We start from the raw sequence: 17,723 nt of genomic DNA on the forward strand, positions 1-17,723 counted from the left end.
AAAAAAAAAAAGGCAGGGGTGGAAGGCAGGTGGGATTGTGGCTCAGTGGTAGAGTGCTGTTTAGCATACTTGACCTGGGATTGATTGCCAATAGAACATGGTGTCATATAAGGGGAGGAGGTAACAGGAGTCAAAAATGTCACAGGTTAAGTACCTGGAGCATTGAAAAGAAAACACTGGATTTAGCCATTTTTAAGTCATTGATGATCACAGGAACAGGTTTTTTTGTTTTTTTGTTTTTTAATTGGTATCAGGGATTGAACTCACGGCACTCGACTACTGAGACACATTCCCAGCCCTGTTTTGTAGTTTAGTTAGAGCCAGGGTCTCACTGAATTGCTTAGTGCCTCTCTTTTGTTGAGGCTGGCTTTGAACTTGCAATCTTCCTGCCTCAGCCTCCTGGGCTGCTGGGATTGTAGTTGTGCATCACTGTGCCCAGCTACAGGAACAGTTTTAACAGAAGGGGAGGAATGTTGGTCAAGTTGCCCAGAATGAGGAATAGAGATGAAACAGAAATCCTGAAGGAAAGCTGATATATAAAGAAATTTGGTCTTGAAGGGAAGGGGAAATTAAAGCCATAACTGCTGGGGAAAAGACTTTGTAAGGAGGGAGAAGTCTTTGAAGACACAGGATGAAATCTTTATCTGATGAACAAAATGTTTTCCATAATATTTTGCTGAAAAATTAATTTGTGTACATTTTTATTTTACAAATTATGTTATTTGGATTATGATGTGCCTATTTTGTTCCTTAGAATTTTATTTCTTATCACATAATTTGTACTGTGTAGTCATATTGAATCACTGCCTACTTCTCATAATGAATTTGTGGTTTATGGAAAAAGGATTCTTTAAGATTATCACCACTACTTCTTTGTTCTATTTTCAAAAATTATTTTTCTTGATCATAAGCTTTGTTTTATGTGAGGCTATTTACATTTTGAGCTTTCTTGGTAAACACATAACTCAAAGACCTAAAGGAATGTTAATATAAAAAAATCAGTCTCGGATGTAGTGGCGCACTCCTATAGTCTCAGTGACTTGGGAGACTGAGGCAGGAGGATCACAAGTTGGAGACCAGCTTCCACAAGTTATTGAGACAATGTCTCAGAAAATAAAACAAAATAAAACAAAACAAGGGCCAGGGATGTAGCTTAGTGGTGAAGCACCTCTGGGTTCAAATTGCCAGTGACAGAAAGACACACACACACACACACACACACACACACACACACACACACACACAATCAGAATCTCTCAAGTTCTGTAATGACCACAATTTTACTTTTCTGGGTGGATTTGGGTTTGCTTCTGTTCTCTTTCCAGCCTTGCCTTTGGTACAACTGAAGATTACTTTGGTTACAGCTGACAGTTGGAGCATTTAAAAGAAAACATTAGATTTGACCATTTTTAAGCTCTAGGGTTTGTCTTATCTGTGGTTAGTAGATATTGGGTGTAGTTTTGTGGGATATGCAAAACTGACAAATTCTAAATGGCTAAAAATATGCTTATATGGGCTTTGCGTTAAGATCCTGCTCAAAGAAGGGGCTAGTGTAGACAGGAGCCACCTTTAACCCAATTATGTAGTAATAACAAAATAATAGCAAAATACAGTAGTAATAACAGAGAATGAAATGGGTTTTGGGTGGCTCAGAATTGTAAAGACTCATCTTACCTTTGGTTTTGCTTTCTCTCCCAGAACTCCATTAGAGTGTTCCTTTAGATTTGACAGGAAAGGCAAGCAGTAGTGATTTGAGAATGTGCTGGAAGAGATCTAAGTGGATTAGAGAAGGCAGAAGCTTGCCCTGGACCTCAGCAATCTCATTCTGATAACATTGTCAGGGAATGTTTGCTCTCAATGTTTACTCAATTTGAGAGTTTTGTTATTATTCAATTTAATTGAATGCTTTGCAAAGTCACTTGTCATATTTTTAGTTCTGGTATGCATAGATATTTAAAATTTGGAGGTATGTCCCAAATTCTATTTTTTTTTTTTTTTTTTTTTTTTTTTTGGTACCAGGGATTGAACCCAGGGGCACTCAAATGCTGGGCCACATCCCCAACCCTTTTCTATATTTTATTAGAGACAATGTGTCACTGAGTTGTTCAGGGCCTCGCTAAGTTGCTGAGACTAGGTTTGAGCTTGCTACACCTCCTGAGTTGCTGGTATTATAGGTGTGTACCACTGCACCTGGCCCCCAAATTCTTTTTTTTTTTGTACTCCAAGATTTTTTTTTTAATTTTCAAGATATTTACATAATAAATACAATTTTAATCACTAAGTTCTTCCTCATCACTGAAATATGTGGTTTTCTTTATCCTTGGGTGTCTTGAATCATCTGATGTTAAGGGACTCCCTGCACTGGGTTTCCATTTGTTTTGTTCCTCTTCACTTTTGGCTTGCTGAAATGCAGTGGCCTGACTGAGGCTGTCAAGAGCAGGATCTTCCCCTTCATCTTCACTTTCTTCGACTTCCTCAGTATCTTCTTCTGGTTCAGGAAGTTTCTTTTTTTTCTTTTTTTCTTTCTTTGGAGGCTCCAACATATTTTTAGGACAGGCATAACTTAAGTGTCCACTTTCCCCACATTCATAACACTTAGATTTATCAAAGTAGTTTTGCCTTCGGATGAACTCAGCTGCTCTTCCATTGTCAATAGCAATTGCCTTTATCACTCTACCAAACAACTGTTTGTTGTTTATTGCTCTAGTGCAGTTTTGTGCAGAGTCTTTGTCCAAAAATAAAATAAAAATGACCCCTTTACTTTTCCTGGTATCTTTGTCTTTCATTATAGTAACCTTCACAACTTTGCCGTACTTGGAAAATATCCGATATAAATCATTGTTAGGGAGAAGGGCAAGTTGGATACATAAACTGTGCTCTTACTTGGAGCTAAGCCACCACTCATTTCTTTAGGTGGGGCAGACCCGAGAGACCAAAGGACCACCAGCGTCAGCTCAGCTGGGGCTCAACCCTGATTCTTCCTTGCCGCAGGCAACTGACTTGGCATCACCTGCCTCGGCAGGGGTCTGACGCAAATATCAGGTGGTAGGGCCACCCATACCCCATACCCCTTCCCTACTTACCTTAGACCTGGGCCCTGGAGCCCAAATTCTTTTTTTTTTTTTTTTTTTTTGCAGTACTGGGGATTGAACTCAGGGCCTTGTGCTTTCGAAGCAAGCACTCTACCAGCTGAGCTACCTCCCCAGCCCCCAAATTCTTTATAGATAGATTAAAACTTGATTTTACTTCATCTCTTTCTCACTTTCAATATTACCCACACCAAAATGTGTATACTCTTGTTATCAGATAAAAATGTTATCTTTTGATTGAAATCATATTTTCAAATGAACATTTAAAACATCTAGACCTATAGAAAAGAAAAAGTAGTTGATTTAGCACCACCTCCCAGACATAACCACTGATAATATACCAGAGTACAGTAGAATATAACCAGAAAGTTCCAGCCTAATCTAACCTGAGTAATTTAATTTTTTTGAAATTTACCTCTCACTACCTAAAAGATATAACCATCCAAAATGTACATCTATTATGTAAAGTCTGGTGCTGTATAATATGGGATGCAAGCAATATGGCAATAAATATGTTAAATGGATATTTCTTAGAAAAGCTTTGGCTTCATATCCATATATCTTTAAACTATTTTTCTTATTTGTGATACTAGGGATTGGACAGAGGACCTTATGCACGCTAGACAGGCTTTCTACTACTGAGCTATGTCCTCAGCCTTCTTTTTGTTAACTGTTTTTTTAAACTTGAAGACAGGTTCTCATTAAATTATTGAGGCTGGCCTTAAACTTGTGATTATAGGTTTGTACCACTGCACCTGGCTTATTTGTATTCTTGATGGCTTCCATTCTAATTGGAGTGAGATGAAATCCAGTATAGTTTTGATTTGTATTTTCCTAATTGCTAAAGATTTTGCACATTTTTTTTCATGTTCTTGTTGTTGATTTGTATTTCTTCTTTTGAGAAGTATCTGTTTAGTTCATTTGCCCATTTATTGATGGGGTTATTTAATTTTTTGGGTGTTAAATATTTTGAGTTATTCATATGTTCTCCTCTTTTTATTTTCTTAAATAAATTAAAAAACAATTTAGTTGTAGATGAACACAATACCTTTAATTAATTAATTAATTTTTATGTGGTGCTGAGGATTAAACCCAGGGTCTCACATGTGCTAGGCATTTGCTTTATCACTGAGCCATAACCCCAGCCCATCATTTACAAAGCACTAGTTCATTTATGCAGATGGGGCCTTCATGATTCAATGAGTTCCCCAAATACTACCATAATGGGGATTAAGTTTTAACGCAAACTTTGGGGATTTGTAGATTGTAGCAAGTAGCTTTTGACAGTGATTTTAGATCTGTCCATTTTATTTATTTATTTTATTTATTTATTTATTTATTTTTTTTATTGTAAACAAATGGGATACATGTTGTTTCTCTGTTTGTACATGGTGTCCATTTTATTTTTATTTTTTTACTTTAAATTTGTTTTTTAGTTGTGGATTGACACAATACCTTTATTTTACTTATTAATTTTTATGTACTGTTGAGGATCGAACCCAGTGCCTAATGCATGCTAGGCAAGTACCCTACCACTGAGCCACAACCCCAGCCCCCTAGATCTGTCCATTTTAATTAATTCATTTATTGTACTGGGGATTGAACCTAAGAGAGCTTACTACTGAGCTATATCCCCAACCCTTTTTTTTAGTTTTTATTTTTAGGCAGGGTCTCCCTAAGTTGCTTTGGGCTTTACTAACTTGTTGAGGCTGGCTTCCAACTTGCAATCTTCCTGCCTCAGTCTCCTGAGTCACTCTGATTGCAGGTATGTGTCGCTCGCTGCATCTGGTGGTAGATCTGTCCATTTTATATACTGCCCATGTTATGTGGATTTGGGCTTCATGACCTACTGGTCACATGACCCACTTGTCATTTGAGATTTGATAGATGACACTACAATTATGTTTCATTTGTCAAAAATTTTTCCCTCATTTATTTATTTTAATATATATTTTTTTAGTTTTCAATGGACGCTTATTTTATTTATTTATATGTGGTGCTGAAGTTTGAACCCAGGACCTCACACATACCAGGCAAGTGCTCTACCACTGAGCCACAACCCCAGCCCCACTCCCTCAATTATTTATAATGCAACACATTCACATATATAACGTGTGTTAGGTTTGTCTGGGTTCTCATTTTGTAGTTTTAGTTCTCCAGCCTCCCTTATTACCCTATATGCTTGTTTTGTTTAATTCATATTCTTATTAAATTGCTCAGTAGAGTGAAATGTTTTCAGAGAGTTTTCTTCCGATTCCTGGTTCTGTTTTTCCTCCATCTGCCTTTTTAATATTGTCTTTCCTGCTTCTTCTCTCCTTGCCTTTTTTCTGTAGTACAATTGAGCATTTGCCAGGCTAGGCTCTTTATAGACTTGCTCAAGCTTAGCTAGTTCAACTCTGTCTGGGCCAGTCTGCTTTTTTATGGTGCTGTATTTTTTTTTTCTTTGCCATCTCTTCCACCCAATCCAAGATAAGTTTGTGTTCCTTCCTGATATACTGTTTTGAGGGCGGGCTCTTGTTCAGTGTCTCACTTGTCACCTGTCTATGGGGGTAGTGGGGAAGGGATGGGAGTTGGAGAGGTTTTCTGTGGTCATGGCAGCCTTACTGGAGGATATGGCCTCAGCCCTCTTTTCTGCCTCTTACATCTCATACTATCTGAATAGGGTGAAGTCCACACTCTGGATGGTCTTTGACTTGAAATTCATATTCCTGGGTGGCCTGTAACCTGTTATCTTGGGAAGTGGGGGAGATACTGTCTAACTTTGGATCTTTTGGGTAAGGACTTCCTCTTCAGGTTTCCCTGAGTCAGTCCCATATATTCCTTCCCTTGTTTGATGGAATCTCACCAGAAGCTGTTTCCATTCCCTCCCCACCCACTTTTATTTTTTGCAGTAGGGGATTGGACCCAGTAGTGCTATACACATTGAGCTATATCCCCAACTCTTTTAATTTTTTATTTTGAGACAGGGTCTCTCCAAACTTCCCAGGCTGGCCTTGAATTTGTAATCCTTCTACCTTAGACTCCTGAGTAGCTGGGATTACAGGGATGCACTGCCATGCCCTGCCCATCCACTTTTCTTTTGGCTGCACTTGAGTGTGTATAAAAGTTCATGTGGCAGTTCTCCTCTAACCCATTGTTTACTCATACTGATCATAATTGCTGGAGATGGTTAGCGTGTCTGGTATTTTTTATAGTGTATACCCTTTCCTTCTTCCTCCTCCCTCCTTCCTTCCTTTTTTTTGGTACTGAGGATTGAAACCAGTGGGTGTATTAACCACTGAACTACTTTTTAAATTTTGAGACATCATCTTGCTAAGTTGTTTATGCTAACCTTGAACTTGTAATTCTCCTGCTTTAGCCTCCTGAGTTACTCCTGCCATTTTTTTCCCCCAGAAAAATATGCAAATGGTTAATTTGTGTTTTCTTGTTCGACAGGAAGGGAATATAGTGAAGTTAGAGATTTTTGGTATTATGGACACTTGCATTTCTCCAGACTATTTCCCTCCCGAGTCTGTCTTCCTCTAAATTTGGAAGTTTTAGTGAGATTTTCAGAATTTTGTTTATTCACAACCTTACCACTGCTCCTCCTTGTCTGGAGTTTATAGTTAGCAGCTTTACAAAATGCATGAAATTTGGCCCTAAATATTCTCACAAGCATTGCTTGATGGTCACCAGTTTTCAAAGATTCCATCATGAAGTAGTACCTTTTCCTTAGTTTCAGTTTTTCTTTTGCATGTTTGCTATTCTTTATTATTAATTAATTTATTAGTTTGCTTAATCTACAATATTACAGTTTTTACAAGTTCTTTTGAAACTCATCCCCATGCTAGATTTGAAAAATGGATGTTCATCAAAAAAATTCTTGTGGACTCAACAGTAGTTATTTGGTTGATTCTTATAGAATCCTGGATAAGCAATCTCTTATTTCCATTAAATGAGCTATTTATTTAGCACTGATTAATTTCATTGTATTTGATGTGAATATCTTTTTTTCCAGATTGTTTTGCTTTTTAAATTGTGTCTGCTTTGATGTGGTCAGATTATTCTCTTTATGCACAATTTATTCTGTTTCTTGTAAGCCTAGAAGCTTCTCTCCTATGCAGAGTTTTTATGTTTTTGTTGTCTGGAGTTTGTTTTCTGGCAGGAATTTTTATCTTTATTAATAGAGAAGACTATGAGGAGGGAGTTTTATCTGTGATCTCTTATGTGTTGTTATATTGCATTTAACTCTAATAATTACTGTTTTCAGTCTAGAAAATCAAAGCTCAGAGAAGGTAAAGGTCCTTTCCCAAATTATAACTAGGCACAATGATTCGAATCCAGAGCTATCAAATTCCAAAGTCCATGCTATTTCTAATACATTACTTCTTATTAAATTGCCTTGCTAGTTAGAGAGAGAGGGTCTGTATGGACTCTGAGAGGAAGGAAAGGGAGACTTTCCTATAAGCTTAGTGTAGGCAGAGATGATGGCTTTTGTTGCCTATGGTGTATGTTGTGTCTTGCAGTCATGGCAGGTAGTGGGTGCTAGTTAAGTGCAGAATGAATGAGCCAAAACAGTGACTGGGCAGAGTTGATGGTATTTAGGTTAGACTTTCAAGGGTTTTTTTCAGAACAAATGTTAGCCCAGTGCCTTCATTCTACCCAACTTCTGAGTTTCTGCATGACACACATGTGTTGAACATCTACTACAGTGTATGAGTTATGATAGCCACTGTCCCCCTTAGTGGTAAAGTATGGGTGATTACTTAGGTTGTCTGGGTTCATCTTTACTCAAAATATTTCTCAGTATACCAGTGATGCACTATTTGCATATCAGACTTACCTGTACAAATAACAACTTCTCATCTACTTGCGGTAGTGTTTCTATACATTTTTCATCCCTTCCTTATTAATTTTTAGTATAAAGTGTGAATTTATACCATTTTTGATAATGCTCACAATATATTTTTGATTTTAGAATATTACTTAAATGCTTTAATATTTAATATAAAAGACTTTTTACTTCCTCTTTGACCTTAATCTCTCTTGTCTTTCCTGCCTTTTGAAAGCTCATTTTCCTTTAACTCTTCCAGTTGTTCTACTTTTTTTTTCCAGTCAAATGGAACTTCAGAAAGAGTAGAATTTTTATCAAGGAAAGTTTAATGTCAGAATGTAGACATAATATGGGCATGGTGTAGATTAGAGGTCTGGCAGCACAGTAGTCCCACACTTGTGATTGAAGTAGAAAGAAAATACTATATATAAAAGGTTCAGTATGTTTGGGCTATAATTGTCAGTAAATGGGGTGAACAGAATTTTACTAATAATATATGTGAGCATGGTGGAATATTTTTTAAATCATAAAATGACTTCTATAAGCTTGTATGGGATTATATTGTCACATAAATAAAAATTCATGAATTCCTTGAATCAAAGGCCTGCCAAAGAAAATAGTGAACTGAAGGAAAAGTCAGTCACCTTTTGCCTCATCTTGAGGCCACTATAGATAATCAGATTCTCAGCCTTCAAATAACTTCTAATTGTCTAAAGTGCAGCCTTTTTTTTTGTCTGCCAAGGGAATGTATCAGTGGCCACATGTGGTTGCTGAGAGGCTGTGCTTCTCCCAGCTGTCTGGATTCTTTGATTGCTATCCAGAGAGTGAATTGATATGCTCAGCTGGGGTGAACGAACAGCCAGAACACAGTCTTGCTCTTTGGTGTGGGACTCTTAGTGCAAATAAAGAGTAACGCTATTTTCCTCTTAGGGAACCAGGGGATAATGTTTTGATAGCCCTTGTCTTACCAGTGAACCATATGGCCCCTATTTTCTAATACATGTGGTTGAAATGTTAGAGAGTAACGTTAGAGGAAGAATTTCTATGGTGTACTGGCTCCTGTTCTAAGCATGAAAGTGTAGGTGTTTTATAATATTGGAGAACTTCCCTCATTTATTTTTAAGATCCTTTATGGATCCACAGTGAGAAGTTGGGAGATCAAGGGGATAATAGGATTGACTCCCATCCTGTGCTGGGTTTCTCATATACGTGGCATTCATTTTTAAAATTTCTGGCCCAAGACCCGTAAAACAATGTTATTTTCAAATAGTGTCTTCCTGTATATTATGTTGTATAAAACCTTTAGTTCCTGGGGGCAGACTTATAATGAGAATTCCCTGTGGTCTGCACATTCATTTTTTACATAATCTTTTAAAGTCATTACTTTTTCTAAAAGGTGAATTCTGATTCTCTCTTTGTATATATTGTAGAAATTCAGTGGTTAAATACCTCTTTGCCTGCTCTTCTAAGAGGGGCAGAGGCTCAAAAGAATGTTTAAAGTTTCTTGGAATTATTGAAAAAAACCGAAAATTTATTTTATAGTGGTTATTTTAGTCAGCTGTTTCACTGCTGTGACCAAATGACCTGCCCAGCACAACTGTAAAGGAGGAAAGGTTTATTTGAGGGCTCACAGTTTCAGAGCTCTTAGTCCATAGAAGGCCGCTTCCATTCCTAGGGACTCAAGGTGAGGCTGACATCATGGCTGGAGATGTTGGTAGAGGGAAGCAGCTTACATCACGGTGATCAGGAAGCAGAGAGAGAGAGAGAGAGAGAGAGAGAGAGAGAGAGAGAGAGAGAGAGAGAGAGAGAGAGAGAGTGAGTCTCCACTCTCCAGATACAAAATATATACCCCAAAGTCACCTCAATTTCAATCTCCTCCAGCCACACCCTGCCACTTCAGTTACCACTCAGTTAATCCCCGTCAGGGGACTAAATCACTGTTTGGGTTAAGAGTTTTACAACCCAATCATTTCTCTGAACCTTCTTGCATTGTCTCACATGTGAGTTTTCTGGGGGACACCTCACATCCAAACCATAGCAGTGGTTGAATGTGAGGACTGGAAAAGTATTGTGGTAATGTTTCCTGTCAACACTGCCTTTGACAAGAGATGGTTAAATGCAGTAGTCTTAGCTGAGTGTGGTTGTGCACCTGTAGCCCCAGCTACTGGAGAGACCAAGGCAGGAGGATTGCAAGTTTCAGGGCATCCTGGGCAATGTAGTGAGATTCTCTCTCAATAAAACACCCAAGCCCCTGCCCTCTGCCAGTTCTATTAGTGTTTGGCAACCATTGTTGATCTGTATGTATGTTCTCACATGGTCTCCCTTTAAACAATGGAATAACTATTATATATTTTTATTCAATTGAGAAGGCAAATGATAACTACAAGCTGCTTTATTCAGATGACACCACGATACACAGAGAGTTCCAACAGTTTCAGAAATTCACTTACAAAACACATTGCCATAAACTATCTTCCTTTCCTCACAGTCTTAAATTGCTTCAGTAACCCTTTCCATTCTACACGGACATTCTTACTTCCAAATTTAGGTTCTAAAGCACAAGGTAGAAATACATGTTAATGCTTAGTAGGAAAAACAGATATTTGTATTGACTATTACCATGTTAATGGTATTTTTAAAAGTACATTAGAGCTGGGTGTGGTGGTACACACCTGTAATCCCAGTTACTTGGGAGACTGAGGCTGGAGGATAAAAGTTTGCTACACTGGGCAACTTAGCAAGACCCATCTCAAAATAAAAAGCAAAAAGGTCTGGGGATGTAGTTCAGTGGTAGTGTGGCCTGAGTTCAATTCCTAGCACCCCACCCACTCCAAAAAAAAGGATAAAAGGATATATGTATGGTATAAAATTTAAGGGGATTATCTTTTTGGTAGACTTTAGAGTGGTTTCCAGTTTTTCTTCAGGTATGAACAAAGCTACAGTGAATTTCCTTATGTAATTTGTTATGTGAACAATGTAAAAGTGTCATAGAAATGTAGGATTTTTTTTACTATTCTGTTAATTTTTTTTCCAATTCTTTTTACTATTATAAAATGTTACCTAAGGATATTGGGAATAGAGTTCTAATGTTAGTAGCATGTTCTATGTGGAAAAATGATATTATATGTTTGCCTCTTAATCTTTAAACATACAAAATTTAAACCTTTGGTATTTCATATAATACATGCTTTAAGTCACTTTTGGCTGATTAAGAATATCAAATGGTTAAGCTTGGCATATCTGAATAAGTCTGTTTGTATTAGATTAATGTTTGAACTGTATTTCTAAATATTGTTTTAGTTGTAGAAGGACACAATATCTTTATTTATTTATTTATCTTTACGTGGTGCTGAGGATGGAACCCAGTGGCTCACACGTGTGAGGCAAGTGCTCTACCACTGAGCCACAGCCCCAGCCCTGAATAGGGTTTTTAAAACCAAATTTCCTATGTTGAAATTTGTGAATAAAAAACTTTTAAATCATTTTTAGATCTTTGCTAAAATGAGACAATGGTATTTAATGTGGAAACAATAACTGAGAAATATTTCTAAATCTAATTTGAAATGTTATTTTTATGATTTTAGGGAACTGTGAACATAAAATAGGCAGTGGAAAATTAAGATTTCATATGGCTTTTTGTAGTTGGTTGATTAAGGCCTATATAGTTCATTGTCCTAAAGATGAAATTTGTACAAAGTTTTGGAAGGCAGAAGTTGAATTAAGAGTCCTTGTTTCCAAGTTAGTATGAACTGGTTTTTAACAGTCTTTCATTTTTCATTTACTGAAGGAAATATGTTAAAAGAAAAAGGAAAATGTTAAGCAGGAACAAAATGCTGAGATGGTGAAAAGCTACAAGGAAAGAAAAAAAGACTTTAGAAAGAAACTAGCTTTTTTTCCCCTCTCAACAATCTGTCTGAATTCATTTTACTTTCATTATATATCTAGCCTGGAGGCAAAGTAAGTTGAGTATTACAACAAAGAGGGTGTTATAAGGAGGACTTTTTTTTTTTTTTCAATAATAAAGTATAACATATGTGTAAACCATGCAACCTTGTAACAGGAAACTTCATAATAAGGGAGGACTGTGCTTAGCTTTTCCACAATTTTGGAAGAATGAATTTTATTAGGTGTTAGACAAAGAAATTATCAACTGACTTTTATGCTGTAAGGTTGAAAGATTTGTTATGACCATTTCTAGACTTTAGTAGTGGTTTTAATGTGGGTCCTGATATATTAGGAACAGTGCCTAGCACTATTAATATGTCTACTGTTGCTAGTTCTCTTAAGGAATATGATGTTTAACTTTTGCCTTTCAGTGAAAGATTATTCAAAATTCTGTTTTTCTGTGGTTTTCTCAGCAGTATTAGGCTGTTCTTGAATTGATCAACACATAATATAATTTGGGAACCCAATCAATGGTTCTTTTCTTTTTGAAAGATGGTGACAAATTCTTTTGAAACTTGGGAAATTGGCTCCATCATTCATCCCTTATTCTTTCTTTGCTTCTCCTACTCAACTTTCTAAAAACCATATTGTTTTGATATCTATATACAAAACAGATTATCTGCTGAGAAATCAATATGTATCAATTATACTGGAATAAATGTAAGTAAGCTTGACAAACAACATAGGTTAGTAGGCATTTGGCCAAATGGGTTACTCAGTTAATGAGGACACTAAAATTAGGGAGCTCTAGTATGACTGAAACAAATTTTCTGTAAATTTTCCCTGGTTTTAAGATTAACTGGCAATAGCTGTGTTTTTCTGACTTTTAAAGGCTAATATATCATGGTAGAGTTTAAGGATTTATATACTGCTTATTATAGAATAGTTGAGCTCTTTGTATTTATCTCAGTTATTGAAGCAAGCTTGAAGTGCAGAAGTCAGTCCTCTGCCTTTTGGCTTTTCAGCAATCTTTAAAAAATTTTTTTTTTAAAATTATACCTGCTCACTCTCCTTTCCTCCCTCTCCCACTTAAAAATGATTACATACCCCATACATTTATGTACAATTTTAAATGTTGGCTGTAGAACTTAAAGATGCCCTTTAATATGGCTCATTGCACTGCAGGGCGGTTAGAAAATCAAGGATGAAATTCCTAGAAGATGAGATATTAGAAGGAAAGAGATTTTAGAAGTATATTAGCAAGATATATTGTTATACTTTAAAAAACAGACCAGATACTCAGAGTATATTAGCAAGATGTTGTACTTTTAAAAAGAGACCACTTTAAACCTTGCAAGATTACAGAAAAGTTTAAAATAATTAATTTGATAGAAACAAAACATCAAGTAGTAGACAAGCTTCTGAAGGCATTAGTCTCCTCACTTCACCCTCTACTTTCCAAAATAACACATTCCTACCTTTATTCTTACAATGTCAAGGTTAATAATATTTACATATTGGTCTGTAATTATTACCAAATCTTCCATGAGTTTTCCTAATTCTTAAAGTTCACATAGTTTGTAAACTATGTAAATTATGTAAGTATTGTTCAGTGTAAAATAGCAGGATCACATTTCCTTATTTCATGAGTCCAGTGTCCTGTGGTCGTAAAGGAAAATGATCCTGGTGTAGAAATACATATTTCTCCACATTGTCTTGGAATTCCTCAGTTCTTTCTAGGCTTTAAGTCACATTTTTTAATCTGTCTGTTCCCTCTAGTTCCTGGAGAGCCTTCCCGTCATCCTGGAGGTAAGGGAACATACTCTCCCCATGTTCTATTTTTTATTATCTTGTTTTGTTCTAGAGTACATTTTATTTTATTCTTTGTTTTTCTTGGTCTTTTCTTATTGCAGGCTTTCCTGAAAGGTCTGAGTGTCAGTTTTTATTTGATTGCGAATCAATAGAAAGATTGAGTACTGTAAAAATAGGTTGGCCTTTAAAAAAATTGGTACATATTAATTATAGAGTAGTGGGTTTCATTGTTACATATTGGTACATGCATTTAATATAATTTTATCATTTTCACCCACTAGTATCTCTCCCTTTATCCTTTCCTCCTCCCTCTTCTTGATCTTTTTCTACCCCAGTCATTGCCTTTCTACTTTTATAACTTCTCCGGCTTTCCCCAACTTGTAAGAGAAAACATAAACTCTTATCTTTCTAAATCTGGCTTATTTCACTTACCATGATCATCTCCAGTTCCATCCTTTTGTCTTCAAATGACACAATTTCATTCTTTATGGCTGAATAAAATTCCATTTTATGCGTATAGCACATTTTATTTATCTGTTCATCAGTTGATAGACACCTACCTAGGCTGATTCTATAACTTGTTTATTGTAAATTGTGCCGCTATAAACATGGGAATGCCTCTCTAAAGCATGTTGACTTTAATTCTTTTTCACAAATACTGGAAAGTGGTATACCTGGATCATATGGTGGTTCTATTTTTGGTTTGTTGAGGAATCTTTATACTGATTTCCAAAGTGGCAGTACCAATCTGTGTCCCCACTAACAGTGCATAAGAGTTCCCCACATCCTCACCAGCATTTATTGTTGTTTGTTTTCTTGATGATTGTCATTCTTATTGGTGTGAAATGGAATTTTTCTTTTTTTTTTTGGTACTGAAGAATGAACCCATAGCACTCTAACACTGAGCTACACTCCTAGTCCTTTTTAATTTTAATTTTTAAAAAATTAAAAAAATTTTTATTCTGAGATAGGGTCTTGCTAAGTTGCAGAGACTGGCCTCAAACTCATGAGTCACTGGGATTGTAAGTGTGTTCCATTGCACTTGGCTTCTCTAGTTTTTCTAGTGGTTAATTTCTAATTTTACTTCATTATGATTAGATGTAAGAAATTATTTCAGTTTTTAAAATTTATTTTTTACTTGCTTTGTGGTCTAATGATTATATAATTATGATTTATATGATTTATTTTTGAGAGAGTTCCATCAGCAACTGAAATGAAAGTGTATTCAGCTGTTGTTGGATGAATATTCTGTAGATGTCAAGTCTATTTGATCTGAAATATAGTTTAACTCTTTAGTATCTTTTGAGATTTTTTTTTTGGTGCCGATAAGCTCTTCTTTTTTTATTTTATTTATTTTTATTTTTACAGACTGAGTTTTGATAAATTGTATACAAATGGGATACAACTTTTTATTTCTATGGTGATCTCTTCTTTTAGTGAAAGAAGTATCTTGAAGTCACCCGCTATTATTGTATAGTGGCCTGTCTGTCCTTTTATATTAGTGTTTGTTTTATGAAACAGGGTGCATGATGTTGAGGGTATAAATTTTATAATCATTATGGACTGTTCCCTTTATCATTATGAAGTGACTGTTTTTGTCTCTTTGGCCTAATTAAAAAAATTTTGTTCTTTTTAGATATACATGACAGTAAATTGTACTGACATATTATACGTACATGGAGTATAACTTATTCTAATCATGATCCCATTCTTGTGGTTGTACATGATGTGGATTTTCACTGGTGGTGTATTCATAGGAAAGTTATATCTGATTCATTGTACTGTCTTTCCTATTCCCATCCCTCCTCCCTTCCCTTCAGTTTCCTTTGTCCATTATTCACTCCCCAGTTAACAGAGAGAACATTTGACTTTTGTTTTTTTGGGATCTACTTATTTCACTTAGCATGATAGTCTCCAGATCCATCCATTTACCTGCAAAGTCATAAAGTCATTATTTTTTATGGCTGAGTAATCTTCCATTGCGTATATATACTACTTTTTCTTTATCCATTCATCTATTGAAGGGCACCTAGTTTGTTCCAGAGCTTAGCTATTGTGAATTGAACTGCTGTAAACATCGATGTGGCTGTGTCACTGTATGATAATTTTAAGTCCTCTGGCTATATGCTGAGGAGTGGCATAACTGGGTCAAATGGTGGTTCCATTTCAAGTTTTCTGAGGAATCTCAATACCGCTTTCCATAGTGCTCACACCAATTTGCAGTCCCACCAGCAATGTTTGAGTATACCTTTCCATCCACATCCTTGCTAACATTTATTGTTACTTGTATTCTTGATAATTTCTTTGGCCTAATTTTGACTTGAAGTCTGGTTTTTTGGATATGAGAATAGTTACTCTTATTTGCTTTCCAATTCCATTTGTATACAATATAATTTTCTATCCTTTCACTTTTAGTCTGAATGTCTTTGCTGCCAAGGTGTGTTTCTTGTAGACAGCATATAATTAGATCTTGTTTTTAATCCAATCTGCCAGTTTGTCTTTCAATTAGAGAATTAAGACCATTCACTTTCACTATTATTATGGGGAGTCATGTATTACTTTCTATCATTTCATTTCATTTCTAATGTTAGATTCATTCCTAATTTTTAAATGTTTACCTGCTCTTCCAATGGGATTTGTGTTTTCCCATATTCTCTTGGTTGTTTTTATCTTCTGTGTCTAGGGTTTCTTGGATTATCTTACACAATGCTGGATTAGTGGTCATGAATTCCTTTAGTTTATGTCTATCTTAGAAGGTTTTTATTTCTTCTTCAATTCTGAAAGTTAGCTTTGCTGGATATAGTAATCTAGGTTGGTGGTTACTTTCTTTCAGGGCTTGAAAAAAGTTTCATGCCATCTAGGCCTTTAGAATTTTCTGCTGAGAAATATGTTATTCTGATGGGTTTACCTTTATAAATGAGTTGGCATTGTTTCTCTTTAGCTTTGAAAATTCTTCCTTTGTTTTGAATTTTTGTTTTACTTTAAAAAATTGTTCTTTTTAGATACACATGATAGTAGAATGTATTTTGACATATTATACATACATGGAGTATTTTTATGAATGTTTTATATTTTTAGCTATAATATCTGGTGGAGAGGTCACATGTATTTGGAAGTCCATCTCATTTCCAAGGTTTGGGAAATTTTCTGTATTTCACTGAATAGATTATCCGTGCCATTAACCTGTATCTCTACTTCTTCCTTGAGGCCTACAAATTTTAAGTGAGGTCTCTTAATGTTGTTTCAGAGTTCTTGTCTTTTCTCTTCATAGTTTCTTATTTTTTTAAATTATTAATCAATACAGAATAGAGGACATGGACACAAACCCAAATAAATACAATTTTCTCATACTAGACAAAGGTGCCAAAAATATGCAATGGAGTAAAGATAGCCTCTTCAACAAATGGTGCTGGGAAAACTGGAAATCCATATGCAACAGAATGAAACTAAACCCCTCTCTCTCACCCTGCACAAAACTCAACTCACAATGGATCAAGGACCTTGAAATCAGACCAGAGACCCTGCAGATTATAGAAGAAAAAGTAGGTCCACATCTTCACCTTGTTGGCTTAGGATCAGACTTCCTTAACAGGACTCCCATAGCACAAGAAATAAAAGCAAGAATCAATAACTGGGATAGATTCAAAGTAAATAGCTTTCTCTCAGCAAAGGAAACTATCAGCAATGCGAAGAGAGAGCCTACAGAGTGGGAGAATATCTTTGCCTCTCATACTTCAGATAGAGCACTAATCTCCAGAATCTATAAAGAACTCAAAAAGCTCTACACCAAGAATGCAAATAATCCAGTCGACAAATGGGCTAAGGAAATGAATAGACACTTCACAGAAGATCTACAAGCAATCAACAAACATATGAAAAAATGTTCAACATCTGTAGTAATAAGAGAGATGCAAATCAAAACTACCCTAAGATTCCATCTCACCCCAATTAGAATGGCGATTACCAAGAATACAAGCAACAATAGGTGTTGGAGAGGATGTGGGGAGAAAGGTACACTCATACATTGCTGGTGGGGCTGCAAATTAGTGCAGCCACTCTGGAAAGCAGTGTGGAGATTCCTTAGAAAACTTGGAATGGACCTACCATTTGCCCCAACTATCCCA

At 35.9% G+C, this 17,723-nt stretch overlaps 1 protein-coding gene and 1 pseudogene across 9 annotated transcripts in view; one reads left to right on the plus strand and one right to left on the minus strand.

Annotated features, from left to right (window-relative positions):
- BBS9 (Bardet-Biedl syndrome 9) overlaps positions 1 to 17,723 on the plus strand; it is a 457,168-nt gene that overhangs the window by 46,712 nt on the left and 392,733 nt on the right. The window lies entirely within an intron of this gene.
- Positions 902 to 3,109, minus strand: LOC306668703 (zinc finger CCHC-type and RNA-binding motif-containing protein 1-like; annotated as a pseudogene). The gene has a single exon. The product of its transcript is annotated as a zinc finger CCHC-type and RNA-binding motif-containing protein 1-like (transcript).

Source organism: Sciurus vulgaris, assembly GCF_902686455.1.
Source record: "Sciurus vulgaris genome assembly, chromosome: 8".
Taxonomy (NCBI): domain Eukaryota; kingdom Metazoa; phylum Chordata; class Mammalia; order Rodentia; family Sciuridae; genus Sciurus; species Sciurus vulgaris.